At 41.4% G+C, this 11,395-nt stretch overlaps 1 protein-coding gene across 3 annotated transcripts in view; it reads left to right on the forward strand.

Moving 5' to 3' along the window:
* Ptp4a2 (protein tyrosine phosphatase 4A2) overlaps positions 1 to 11,395 on the forward strand; it is a 32,979-nt gene continuing 21,584 nt past the window's right edge. The window contains exon 1 of one of the 3 annotated variants that reach the window (XM_008848115.3): positions 1 to 126. The gene's annotated coding sequence lies outside the window, so the exon portion shown is untranslated. Of the gene's footprint in view, positions 127 to 257; positions 282 to 345; positions 369 to 11,395 lie in introns of those variants that run through there. The other 2 variants (XM_029553597.1, XM_029553596.1) reach the window with 2 other exon arrangements.

An 11,395-nucleotide genomic window follows, 5' to 3' on the forward strand; every position in this document is an offset into this window, starting at 1 on the left:
GGGGAGTCGTCGCCGCCGCCGCCACCGCTACCGCCGCCGCCGCCGCCGCCGAGGTGACTGAGGAGAGAGGCGCCTCCTCGCTCCCGCCTCCGCCGGACTTCAATGCCCAGTCCCCAGCTCGCCAGCGTGAGTGCGCCCCTCCCGGGCGGCCCCGCACGACGCCGGGCCTTTGGCAGTGGAGGGCGGGAGGCGCCGCTGCCATTAGAGCAGGCCCGAGACACGTCCCCGGAAGGAGGGCCGGGCCGGGGGCGGGGAGCGCGGCGGGCGGCGTGGAGCGCGAGGTGGGTGAGCGGGCGGGCGGGCGGGCCGGCCGGAGTGTGGAAGAATGTTGGGCGCATGTGTGCGTGGAGCGAGCAAGTGTCCTTGGGGTGAGGGTATGGCGAGAGCCAGTGCGGGGGAGTCCAAGGGCGAGCGAGCGTGGGGGAGACGGCACGAGTGGGGGGAGTGTGTGGGTGCGGCGGTGGGGAGGTGAGTGGCAGGCGAGGGGTGTGCAAGGGTGCGTTGGGCCAGCTTGCGAGCAGAGGCGTCCAGGAGGCCCTTCCCTCCCCGCGGTCTTTTGTGTGTTGGTGGTGAACCTCGGGGTCTGGGGTCCAACTCGCGCAGAAGCATGGGATCCCTGAGTTGCGGTCAAGTAAGAGCTTGTTCGGAGTCTTAGCAGTGACCACGATCTCGGGCGCTTCTTTCTCACCGTGCTTTCAGTATCCCTTTCGTAAAAATTGATGTAAAATTCCGAATTTGCCCCAGTTGTGTTTGCCACCCCATCTTAGGTTCCCCTCCTCCACTCCCACTCCCCTAGAGCTAACACAAGCTTGACTTTTCTTGCCCACGATCCTGAGTTCTTAAGCCTGTAGGGTATTCAGAAGCATCAGTTCTTTTTTAGGTTCTTTTCTTTTCTTTTTTGCTTAGTTTTCAGGTGGAAGGTATTTTGTTAGGTAAATTGAAGTATCTTAGGTTGTTGCTCTTTTGCTAGCCTGCTGGAGGAAAACTGCTAAGAAATAGTAGTATAAATACTTATAAAGAAGTGATAAGCCATCCCTTTATGTCCTTGGACTTGTCGGAAAATATAAAGCGACTAATTCTAGCATCATTATAGACCCTCGGCTAAGGCTTGTCAGTTTGGAGTCACTGAACTATCACTATTGCTGGGTTAGTAGATGCTATTTACTTGTTTCAATACTCTGTATTACGGAGCAGTTTCAGACCGGAAGTGAAGTTAAGCCTTGTTAGTGTGCAAAAGGAAATAAAGGTTACAGAAGGACACATCAGGGCTTTGTTCCTTTCGTGACAGTTTTAGTTTGGGGGTGAATGGACTAATTGTTGGTGGACTTTTTCCATCTGGTGGTGTTGAAGTAAGGATTCTTTTGTTGCTGTTTTTTTTTTTTTTTAAAATTTTGAGATAGGGTCTCCATGTAGCTCAGGATGGTCTCAAACTACTATGCAATAGCTCAGGTTGGCCTTGAGTTCCTGATCCTCCTGCCTTCCCAAGTGCTAGGCTTGTAGGTGTATAAAGTAGGCTGGAGGATGGAAAATTCAAGGCCAGTTTGGAAAACTTTGTGAGACCCTGGCTCAAAATAAAAAGTAAAAAAGAGACTGGGGATATGGCTCAGTGGTAGAGCTGTGAGGCCCTGCTACCATCACCACAAAAGTTGGGAATAAATGTGTAAAAAGGTGGATCTTTTAGTAGTGAATATAATAGAATTACAGGCAAAAATCAATGATGTGTTTCTAGAGCTTAAAAGTTTTACATATGTAATAAAGTATCTGATAATGTATTTGTTAAAAGTGAAATAAATGTGTGTATATCCTTACGTAAACTACACATTTGTGCTTTAAAGATTTGTTTATATTATTCGTGTGCGTGTGTGTGTGTGTGTGTGTGTGTGTGTGTGTATGCCATGTGTATGGAGTTGCCCCAGGAGGCCAGAAGAGGGTGTTGGGCCCGCGGGACCACAAGTTAAAGGCAGATGTGAGTTGCCTGACATCAATGCTGGCAACTGAACTTGGGTCTTCAGAAAGAAAGAGTAGTAGGTGCTCTTAGGGGCTGAGCCATCTCTTCAGTCCCTTATTTGTGTTTTTGAGACAGTCTCATTAGGTAGCCTGGCCTGGAATGCACTATGCAGCCCATGCCTGCCTGGAACTTGTGATAGTCCTTTTGCTGCCATTTCCCAAGTGTTGGGATCTCAGGGCTGATCTTCCATTTCTAGCTGAAAAGATTTTTCTTAATGCCCTTTTTCTCAATAACTCACACACTGTTTTCAGAAATAGTATTGTTCATTGGGGGAAAGGATTAATTAGTAGTATGTGTCTAGTATGCTACAAGTTTTTTTTTTTTTTTGGTCTTTTTGAGACAGGGTCACCCTGTAGCCCCAGCTGTCCTGTAACTCACTATGTAGACCAGGCTGGCCTCGAACTCACAGAGATCTGCCTGCCTCTGCCTCCCGAGTGCTGGGATTAAAGGTGTGTGCCACCACGCCCGGCTGCTACAGGTAGTTTTAATACTTATTTAATTCTCACAACCAGAATAAAGGTGGAAGGTATCTTCATTTGCATTCATTTGACACATTATGAGTTCTGTTTGCCAGGCAGTAGGGATCTGGCCATAGGGACTTACTAGTGATGAGATGAAGCAATAAATGTGTAGTGCTGTGTTCAGTAACTTGTCCCAGGTCACACAGATAATAAGAATTGGATTAAAATTTTCGTTCTTGGTCTAAAGCCCCTCATTTTTCTGCTGTTCTATCAGGAGCTTGTCTGACTTTGAGAAATACTTTTGAGATTTCTTGTTCATGCAGTGGTCGAGCAGTTTGCACAGATGAGAGTGTGGAAACTTAGGGAGAAGAAAATGTCTTTGAGCCAAGAGGATCATTTTAGGAGATGCTGGCTTGAGGCTCTTTGGGGCCTAAGCTAGGGTTTTATTTGAGAGATTTTGCCTTGAAAGTCTTGGGGCCCCAGGGTGTGTGTGCTTTGAGACAGTTTTTATGAGGCACCTGGGAAGTGTCTGGGAGAGAAAAGTCTGATTAAAGAAATGCAGCAGCAGTGTTGGGATTTGTGTGTGTGTGGGGGGGTGTTTATTGGAGCTAAAGAGTCAACTGGAAATTGCCACTTTGTGAAAGTTTTTCTCTAGGGATGTGTGGATACTTAAATCAAGAGATTGTTACGCTCATGTAAGAAAATGTATGTGAAAGCACTTTGTTAATTATAAATTGAACTCCAGACCAGAAAGTATTACTGCTAAGCCTTTTTTCCCCACCAAGAGAAGAGTTTGTTACGTTTACTAGCTAGAAAGGCTGGCGATTTAGAATACCTTTACAAGTGAAAAATAGTTTAGAACTGCTGAACTCTGGTATTTTCTGACTCAGAACAGAAGTCAGACCACTCCCTTCATGAGTCAGTCAAGTAATATTTAATTTGAACCAACCAAGTTTGTGGGCACAAACCATTTACAACATGGCTGAACTTTGGTGGTACTAGGGAAAGAGTAAATGTTTGAATGCTTCAGCACATAATTTTTTTTTAAAGTCAGTTTCATATACGTGTATATACAGTTGCTAAAAATTGTAAGGGAAATTGTATTTATTTTTCTTAAGTTAAACTTTTTTCCTTTATCTTACTGATGATTGACACCCCTTCCCCCCACAGGGCCCTTTGTTGCTGTACTATGAGCTATGTCCTCATCCTCTTTTGAACTAACTTTTGGTTTTGTCCTTAAAGTTTTTTTTCTTAGTAGTAATTAAAGACTACAGTTTTGAGACACAAAGTTGAAATTTGATAGGGATTTACTTTACAGTTTGACCAGTTCTTTTTATTTGAATATGGGCTGGAAGTCAATAAAGCCTCTAGAAAAAGCATTTACAAATAAGATTCAGAGGACACTACATAAATTTTTAGCCATTGCTTTGGAGAGAGTGAAACTTCAGTTAAAGTGAAACCTAATTAGATCAACCCCACCCTCAAAACCCCTGTGCTAGTCCAACAGCTATATAGTGTATTAGATGGAAGTTGGAGAATCATCATTTTTATTTTATTTTTGTTTTTTTGAGACATGGTCTCCCTATAGCCCTAGCTGGCCTGGAACTTGCTATGTAGATCAGGCTGACCTTGATCTCCTAGAGATCTGCTTGCCTCTGCCTCTTGAGAGCTGGGATTAAAGGCATGTGCCTCCATGCCTGGCATCTTTAAAATTTTTTACTAACTAGAAATCAGGATACATAGTTTAATGTGGTAGAGTGAATGAGTTTAGTAAGTAGGGTAGTGTAGAGATCTGGTGATTGGGGTCCTTGTAAAGTACAGCATTCAACGCCAGTGCTTTTAGGTTTCAACATTCAGTTCTTTAGAATCTTTTTTGTGCCAGGTCACACACTGTCAAATTCAGGGCCATAGAGATGGCTCAGTGGGTGAAGGTTCCTGCTGCCAAGCCTGAGTTCAATCCTAGGAGCCCACATGGTGGAAAGACTGACTCCTGTAGATTGTTCTCTGATCTCTACACGTGCACCATGTCAATGCATGCAAATATACATACATTCCCAAAATAAATTAAAATTTTTTACTTAAAAATCATCACATTTAAAACTCTGTAATCACAGGGCCTGTTGGTGCACACTTTTAATCTCAGTACTCTGGGAGACAGAGGCAGGAGGATCTCTGAGATTGAGGCCATTCTGGTCTACATAGTGAGTTCTAGGTTGGCTGGGGCTGGGGGTACAGAGAGGGACCCTGTTTGAAAAAAACAAACAAAACCAGAATGCAATAATCCCAAGTGATACTCTTTCAGTTTTACAAATAAGTAAATTAGTTTACCAAATAGATTGTTGAATTCTAAGTTTTGGAATCTAAGCTAAAGGATATCAGTAAGTACATGGTAGTGAATGAAAATATTGTTTTCCTTTTGAGGCTTAAAGTACTTAAATCCCTGCTGAGAACAGTGGATGTTACCAGTTACAATTACTTTGGGAAATGATGATTTAGCAGGTTAATCTCTGGAATATTACCCAATTTTCAACTTTAGAACTATCATATATGGGTGTGTCTGGTAGCCTCTGTTATTTGTGTTACCGACTGAACTGCATTCTCTAGTTCAGCTGTCTTCCTGGACAGTCGTTGGGGACTTCAGTGCCTTATAGGATTTCTTGGTAGAGAGAGAGAGCTGAGTGGATGTTGTATATAAATCTTTTGCTCCTTAGAGTTGTAGAGCCTCTAGGCTATTAGAAGTGGTTGTTTTCCTTGCATACAAGAAGCTGCATGGAGCTGTAGGTTCTATTTTCCATGGGTCCCTGTGAAGTTACCAGAAAATGACCTTTCTATACATTTTAAGGTAGTCTCTCCTACACTATGTTTTCAATAAGTGTAGATTTATAAAATAACCAAAATCTTTTCAAGAAAAATTACATTAAGGAGTTAGCTTGTTACACTTAAATTTATGTGACTTGATTACATGTTTCTTGTTTGTATATCGTTTTTCTTACCTGTAGGTTCTGTTAATACAACATCAACTCCAGTGTAAGATGCCTAGAAACTAAATTTTGAATCTAGGAGCAGGGGCTGTAGCTCAGATTGGTAGAATGGTTATCTAGCATGCCAGAGGCCTAGGGTTTGCTCCTTAGCACCCCATAAAACTAGATGTGATGATACAGGCCTGCAGTTCTAGTACTGGGCAGGTAGAGGTAGATGATAGACTTTTAAGGACATCTTAAGCTTTGAAAGTAGTCCAGACTACAATGAGATAGTCTCAAAATTTTTTTTTCATTCTAAATTTACAATAAAGAATTTAAAAAATACATTATTATTTTTATTTTTATGTGTATGCATGTATTGCTGCATGTAGGTAAGTGCACCCGTGTCATGCAATGCCTGAGGAGGACAGAAGAGGCTGTTGGATCCCCAGGAACTGGTGTTACGGATAGTTGATAGTTGCCATGTGGGTGCTGGGATTTGAACCCAGGTCTTCTGCAAGAACAGTCAGTGTTCTTAACTGCTGAGCCATCTCTCCAGCCCCCTACATTAAAGAATTTTAAGATTAGGTGCCTTTCTTTTGTTAGTTGAGCCTGGTTTGAAAAAAAATACTTCGAACATTGGAACAGTCTTTACCTTTAGAGAAATGGTGTTTAATTCCTTTCATAGTATTTTTTGGGTTGAAATTTCATTCTTCTCAGAAAATGTTAATTTTGGCATAAAATACACACATGATATGTTTGTCTCAGCAGATTGGATAAATTATATTTTTATTTCTGCAGTGGTAAAAAATGTTGGCTCTTAACTCATATCATTTGACAGGAATTAAAAAAATTAGGTCTGCTTCTAATTGTCTTAGTTTTAGGTAGCTTCTGTTTTTTTTTTTTTTTTTTTAATTTTTTTGAGACAGTCTCCCTGTAGCCCCAGCTGTCCTGGAACTCACTATGTAGACCAGGCTGGCCTTGAACTCAGAGATCCACCTGCCTCTACTTGCCTTTATGGTAAGACACCTATCATAAGGGAACAGAATGACTGGTTAGTACAGAAGGATATGAGTCATCAGCAGGATTTGTCAGCTAATTGAGAAGGACGTGGTAGAGAAACAGTAGGTTCTAGTGACATGATTCTCCATTCCACATGTGTGGTTACAAACAAGTTTCCTTTTGGTGATGAGTTTAAATTATGCAAATATAAGAAGCACTTCAAATGTGAATCTTGTTTGTGTATATGTGTAGTATGTATGTGGTTTTTGTTGGGGTGGTGCATAGCATTCAAACCCAGAGCCTTCAGTATGTTTTGACAGGGTCTTGCTATATGGTCTAGGACTCAGTGCTCTTGTGTCAGTTTCTGAGAACTGGAATTAGAGATGTACTCTACCATGCTAGCTGAGCTATATTTATATTCTCTTGCTTTTCTGGTGAGATGAGATTGTTCTATCCATTCACCTCTCCCCCCTTTTTTAAGCGTTTTATTTATTTTATGTTTTATGCCTGCATGTAAGTACCCATGTTGTGCAATGCTCACAGAGGTCAGAAGAGACGGTGTCCGATCTCGTGGAACTGGAGTTACAGACAGTATGGTTGTTAGCTGCCATTTGGGTGCTGACATTCGAACCTGGGTCTTCTGCAAGAATAGCCAGTGCTTTTAACAGCTGTGCCATCTCTCCAGCCCCTGTTTTTTTTAAAAAAATATTTTATTTACTATTTTTATTTTATGTGTATGAGTGTATTGTCTGCATGTAGGTTAAGTGCACCCGAGTCATGCAGTGCCCTTGGAGGACAGAAGAGGCCATCAGATCCCCTGGAACTGGAGTTATGGACAGTTATTAGCTACCAAACCCGGGTCTTCTGCAAGAACAACCAGTGTTCTTAACAGTTGAGCCATCTCTCTAGGCGGTCCCCCCCCCTCCCCCCCCGCCGCCGTTTGTTTTTTTTGAGATAAAGTTTCACTATAAACCTAGCTGGCCACAAACTCAACGAGATCTGCTTGCCTCTGCCTCCTCAGTGCTGGGATTAATAAAGGTGTGGCCTACCATGCCCAAGCTACCCTACTTTTGGCCTGAAATTCTCAGCATGATCAAGGCCTCCAAGTGTTACCTCATGAAAGGTTGATCTCCTTTTCTAGCTACACTGTCTGTCCTTCACTATTCTGCCAGGGTCTGCCAGTTTCATAATTTTTTCTTAGAAGTCTTTTTTTTTTCTTTTGGTCTTTTTGAGACAGGGTCTCCCTGTAGCCCCAGCTGTCCTGGAACTCACTATGTAGACCAGGCTGGCCTTGAACTCCCAGAGATCTGCCTGCCTCTGCCTCCCGAGTGCTGGGATCAGAGGCGTGCGCCACCACGCCTGGCCCTAGAAGTCATTTTTAAAAAAACATTTTATTTTATATTAAGTGTGTGTAGGTCAGAGAACAATTTGAGCATTTTATAGGAGTTTGATTCTTTTATTTTACCATTGGGTCCTGAGGATGAAACTCAGGTCTTCAGGTTTGGCAGGGGGCACCTTTCCCCATGAGCCATTTTGTCAGCTTTCCTTCAAAGTCTTGATCCTCTTCCATTCTTTTCATACTTTAACTGTATATCATTAACATGAAAACTTAATTTCCATCAAGTATCCCACATTGATTCTTTAGGAGTTCAGTCCTGAATGGTGTATATATATTACACATACAGAGCTCCACAAATGCCTCCTTACAGGTTGGTGTGCTGCTTTTTTAAAAAATATATTTCATGCCAGACATGGTGGCACAGGCCTTTAATCCCAGCACTTGGGAGGCAGAGGCAGGCTGATCTTTGTGAGTTTGAGGCCAGCCTGGTCTACATAGTGAGTTCCAGGACATCTGGGGCTACAGGGAGACTGTCTCAAAAAGACAAAAAAAATGTGTGTGTATATATATATATATATATATATATTTCATTTATTTTGTGTATGGATGTATTGCTTGCATGCGTGTAACTGCACCTGTGTCGTGCAGTGTCCCAGGTGATCAGAAAAGGGCATCAGATTCCCCTGGAACTGGAAATAGGGACAGTTGTTAGCCACCATGTGGGTGCTGGGAATTGAACCCAGGTCCTCTTCAGGAGCAGCCAGTGCTTGCTCTTAACTGCTGAGCCATCCCTCCCACCCCCCTTGTGCTGCTTTTTAATATCACTCAGAGGTGGTGGTTTATTGCAAATGGAGGAAACATTTGGAAGAAGAGGACAAAAAAATTCTATTTTAAATGTTCTTTAATTGGAATGAGACAGTGAACCCATGCCAGATTAAGTTAGTGGGAACAGAAAACTCTTTGACAAGACATTAGTGATTTCACCAATTTTACTTCATATGTAATTTGCAATGTTTATTTTGTGAGTTTTAAAGTTATGCATATTACTGTGTTCAGTGAAAATAAACATCATGCCATTATCAGACAGTTAGTAAATGGTATATTTAAGAGGCCCACAGCAGCATACACAGATGGCTGTGAAATGCGATTCCAAAAAAACAATCTTAGAGGAAGTGAAGTGTAACTTAACCAGTTTTAGTTGAAACTTAAATAAAAAATGCCCTAACAGCAGAAAATTTTCTGGGGCTCAAACAAAGCAATTTATGCTGACAAGATGCATTTTGGAATGTTTTATGAACATAAAGAATTGTTACATGAAAAAAAAAAGTTGCTTGCTCCCCCTCTCTGGTAGTAGACAAAATGAGAAATGAAATGTTAAGCTGACCCATAAACTGCTAAGTTCTAAAATATGGTGTGTTTTCAGTAATGCTAACAATAGACTGGTAGTTATTGTTTGCATGCTGCCCTGTGTGGTAGGTTATTTTGAAAGGTGAGTCAAATAACCTTTTCCAGGTATCTGTTTTGCAACCTCAGGGAACTTGCAGCTGCTACAGTCATTTTAACTGTCGTGGTAGAGCCCAGAAAACATTTCAGAGTGCTATTGACAGGGTGAATCCAGGTGTCCTTTGGGATTTTTGCCTCAGAATTTGCTTTATTAAAATTACAATAACAAGCTGGGTATGGTGGCGCATGCCTTTAATCCCAGCGCTCGGGAGGCAGAGGCAGGTGGATCTCTGTGAGTTCAAGGTCAGCCTGGTCTACATAGTTCCAGGACAGCTGGGGCTACAGGGAGACCCTGTCTCAAAAAGACCAAAAAAAAAAAAAAAAAAAAATTATAGTTGAAATGCAGGGCTTTTAAATTTTATTTATTTATTTTTGGTTGGTTGGTTTGGATTTTTGGTGTTAGGAATTGAACACTAGGCAAGCATTCTACAACAGAATCACATCACACCCCAAGCCCTTAAGTATATCTATTAATGAAGTAATATAGTGAGTAGTTCTTGGGGTAAGGTATGTATAGTGAAGTTGGAAACTGAATTTCAATGATTATGGTTTAAATTGTTCTCCAGAAAAATTACTTAACCTAATTGAGATTAAAGAAGGAGGGTAGAAGAAACATGAAAAACAAATGTTAGGACTTCATTTTGTGGCAAAGCAACTAATTGGATATAGTTCTTACTTTATAGTTACCAAGGTTGTTTAGAAAAAGAATGAGCTTAACTTTATAATAGTGACCTCAGAATCTTAAAAAGTCTTTAAATATTTTATTATTATTATTTTAATGTGTACGCGTGTATTGTGTGCACGTAGGTAAGTGCACTCGTGTCATGCAATGCCCGAGACAGACGAGGCTGTTGGATCCCCTGAGTTACAGACAGTTGTTAGCTGCCATGTGGGTGCTGGGATTCGAACTGGGGTCTTCTGCAAGAACAGTCAGTGTTCTTAACTGCTGAACCATCTCTCCAGCCCCTTAAAAAGTCTTTAAACGTAAAGCCTTGAAACCTTTTCTTAGAAATGGAAAGTATGGATGAGTAGAATCAGTTTAATTTTCGGATGATTAACTGAAAACAATTAGATCAACATCCATATACAGTTAGACCTTTTCTTGTTATTAACTTGTATAATTATTTTTTCTTTTCCTTTTTTAGAAAATGTGAAAATTGGTCATAGTACTATGAACTGCATTTAAATTTTGTTTTCTGTGATTTTAGACAGTCTACCTTTGTAGTCCAGGTTGGCCTCCCAATTAGTGGTAGTCAATTCTACTGCCTTTGCCTCCCAAGAGCTGGTATTATAGGCATGTGCCACTAGGCCCAGTTAAAATTTATGAAGGAAAAAGTGACATATTTTTTGTTTTGTGTTTTGGTATTTTTAAGACAGGGTCTTCATATAGCCCCCGCTGTCCTGGAACTCATTACATAGTAGGCCACGCTGGCCTTGAACTCATAGAGAGCTGCCTCTGCTTCCCTGGTGCTGGAATTAAAGGCGTGGCCTGGCAAAAAAAAAAAAAAGACAACTTTTCAACAAAAGATTGACTTGGATTGCTAATCTTTAAAGGAGAAATAGAATATGCATTTGAAAAGTAAATTTTCAGATGTGGCTTGAAAATAATGCAGTTTTTGTCTTAAAGCCGTTGGAAAAGGTAAGTACTACTAGAAAAGGAAGACACTGGGGCCCACACATTTGAACATCATCCCTTATTTGAGTAGGAATAGAACTCACTGAACTTCAATAAATAACTGTTACCGTTCTTAAAAGCAGGTGTGATTGTTGGTTAATTGCTTTCCTTTCTGAGTGGCAGGCCATGTGTTTTCTGCCGATTCTGAAATGTTAAGACATTTCCTACCACCAAGGTCATAATTTCTTTTTATAGAACAGATTATTGATTTCTATGCTGGAACTTGATTCTCAAGTTCCCTCAAATGAGGAACTGCAAAACAAAAGTGGGAATAACCAAGGGAACTCTGAAAGTTTTTTTTTTTTTTTTTTTAAAAAAAACCAGTTTAAACTCCCTGTAGCCCCAGCTGGCCTGGAACCCACTTTGTAGACCAGGCTGACCTTGAACTCACAGAGATCTGCCTGCCTCTGCCTCCCAAGTGCTGGGACTAAAGGTGCATGCACCACT

Source organism: Nannospalax galili, unplaced genomic scaffold (assembly GCF_000622305.1).
Source record: "Nannospalax galili isolate Female #2095 unplaced genomic scaffold, S.galili_v1.0 scaffold111, whole genome shotgun sequence".
In the NCBI taxonomy this organism is placed as follows: Eukaryota; Metazoa; Chordata; class Mammalia; order Rodentia; family Spalacidae; genus Nannospalax; species Nannospalax galili.